This window comes from Spea bombifrons, chromosome 5 (assembly GCF_027358695.1).
Source record: "Spea bombifrons isolate aSpeBom1 chromosome 5, aSpeBom1.2.pri, whole genome shotgun sequence".
Taxonomy (NCBI): domain Eukaryota; kingdom Metazoa; phylum Chordata; class Amphibia; order Anura; family Pelobatidae; genus Spea; species Spea bombifrons.
Window position 1 is genome coordinate 65906924 of NC_071091.1, and position 3295 is coordinate 65910218.

Consider the following 3295-nt stretch of genomic DNA (forward strand, 5'->3'; position numbering starts at 1 on the left):
CTACCTGCGCCTATATGACAAGGGCTTTCTTTTATTTTAGTGTGTGTGTGTGTGTGTGTGTGTGTGTGTGTGTGTGTGTGTGTGTGTGTATATATTATATATTTATTTATTTATTTATTTTTTAAAAAAAATACTCAAGACATAATTCTTACAAATAAATATATTCAGCTTTTAGACAAACGTTTTCATTTCATTTTAAAACCCAATATGATTAAAATGTATAATGAATAAATGAGTCTATAATGTTACATCATAAATATATGTACTTTATATACTGTATGTATAGACCAACGTGTGTGAATACCGAATAGGTCCTGCTCTGAGCCAGGAGCAGGCTGTCTAGAACCAGCATCCACAGTTTTGTAGCTAATCACTTAAAACTAGGAATGCACCGAATTAACCGTTTTTAACTGTTTAATCTAACCAAAAATATAATAAAAAAATCCTAAATGTGACACCTGCCATTAAAATACCGTCGGATTTTAACACTCACCATCTAGCAACAATGCAGCACTCAATGTCCTATTGACTAGATTCTGTTTTGTAATATAAGGGACACACATTTGCTGTCATCATATCCACTCATACACACACACATCATGCTCATGGCACTAGGATGGATTGGATGTCTTTTTTCCTGTTGTAAATATTTAACAAGCTGGGCTCTGTTATTCTTGAAAGCTCTAAACATGCAGAACGCATAACTCTGCCCATGTGTTTACTAACTAAGCATGTGTACACAGGGCTTGTAAACATGCCAGGGCTGATAGAAGGTATATTTAGAGGAGTTTTTATTATTACTGTAGTCATGAGCGTTTGGACAGATTGCATTATAATTCCCAAGGGTCAGAAACAATGCATTGCCATTAAAATCTATTTGCACTTTTGCATGTCAATATTTTATTGTGTATGTAATAGGTAGGAAATCAATACACACATTCAATTTATCATCATGGAATAGCAACTGAAATCAGAGTAAATTAAATGGATACAAACTGGATACAAAGAAGAAACCTAACAGTGCAGGTTACTCATTTACTGTTCATTATAGCTTCTTGAAGCACATACCAGTTACCACCCTACTTTAAGAGGTTAACAGGGCTGTGTAAGCCTGTGGGACTCCATAAAATGAAGCCTGTGTGTGCACCTGTAGTGAGAAAGAACAGGGCAAGGTGTTGTGCAATAGAGGTCTGCAGGCCCAATCATCTGGTTCCTATTAGCAGAAACAGACTCCTGACCTTGGGTCTTCCAACACTTTCACCAAGATGTCCTCTAAGGACACGTTCATTGAGGTTGAGGTGTGACTTAGGCCAGCACCCAGACTTTTCTACTGCACAGAAAGCAAATCCTCCCTCCCTCTAAAGAACATACAAAGAATCCTCTCTATTCTGCACCAGGGCTACCTCCCACACTACAATGACACAAACATTACACACATGAGTGCCTTATTGGTTAAATTACTGATAAACGTTGTGAGTGACAAATGTAGCAGAAGAATTCAAAGCCTGGAAGGCATCACTTCTTTAACGTATGAAATTCTTAATTATTACCAATTACCATTTAATAATTTAAACGGTGTTAGCATTTCTCAGTAATTATTACAAGATGAAAGGTTTAAATTATCCTTATAAAACATTTTAAGCTTGGCTCTTATTGGAAGCTATCAAATAAAAAAAAATATTTACATTTAATTGTATACAGTATATTGACCTTTATGTGAAGCTTTTAGCAACTTTATAAAGGAGTTTTGTTACTATTAACTTAATTTTGGGACATAAAGACCACATTTAATGTGACACTAGAAATTAGATCTAGTACTTTGCATCACAATTATTGTTTCTATTCTAGATGTACACAGCAGATTTTAGGGTGACCACATCAGCAACATTGTTTTTCCGTGACACTTATTCATGTGAAATTAGCGTTCACTTATGTGCACTTATATTAAGAAAGACAGACAGAATTTTACCCAAAATGTGAACTTTGTGTGAAGACCATACTAGGTGTTCCCTACATCTTCATTACATACACTCAATATAAACATTATGTCCAGGCCTTGGCACACACGGTCAGGGTGATGGGAACCACATTTATATTTTTAAAGTGCCAGCATATTCTGCAGCACTGTGCAATTTAAATGGGCCCCCACTCCAGAGAGAGAACTTAATCCAGCAGCAGTGATATAAACTGTACATTGTGTTGGGAGATGAGTTGACAGGGTGTATTCATGCCTGAACATTTAGGGGTTCAGACATCCATATATTATTATGACCTGCCATGCTGTCTGTCCATCTCAAAGTAGAAGTAAAAATTCCAAATGTAGACTAGGCTCAGCTCAACAATTAAGGAACCTCATTATGTACGGTAAAAGAAAAACATTTAGTGCTGACTTCACCACTGAGTTTATCGGACACGTCTTCCCCTGTACAATGCATAATTAAATTATTGATATTGAGAAAAGTATACATTATATAGGGTCAACTCAACAGGGCTGGCCCAACATAATGGCAACTTTTTAGCCTAAACTTATCACCAAAAAAAACAAAACATGAAACAAATTGCTTTTCCTGTACTCCTTTTTATATGTGCTCGTCTAGATTAATGCGATCTGGAAAATCATGAAAAACCTAACTAATGGAATTATTTACTATTGTTAAATTTTATTCCTGTGGTTTTATTTTTGACATGAGTTTCTGCACAGGTTTTACTTAAGATGATCTACGAAATAGCGAACCACTTACTGCATATTCCTCAAGGAAGGTGAATGGAAATAAAAAGTAGATGGAAGATCTCAGACTTGAGTATGAGCTTAATGACCTCTGTATAACCCGGTTGGCTTGGCAAGAAGACTTGACCAACATTTACTAACCTTATGGCTCGTAGGTATAGACTTTCTACTTTTCCTGCCATTTTCTGAACTGCTTCTAGATCCTGTGGCTAATTATAGTCAGAAGAAACAGGAAAGCAATATGAATGGGACTATTCTGAAGGAGCGAGACCCTGGATATAGAGGAGCCTTTTGTCATAAGCTGGTAGGCTGTACTGTGTCTCTATACTGAAGCCAAGCTTAAATCTCCAGGCTTACAGATCTCCAGCACATAACCTGAAAAGGGGGTTTTCTGTGAACCAAGATGTTCTACTGAGTAAATGCAAAAAAGGATGGTGCAAATAATGTGTTCCCAGCAGTATGAGGCAAAATGAAAAGGCCACTGTATTTGTTAACCCATTAATGTTTATGATGACTTCTTTAAATGCAAATTTAAAAAGAAAAAAAAAAACAAGAAACACACATTGG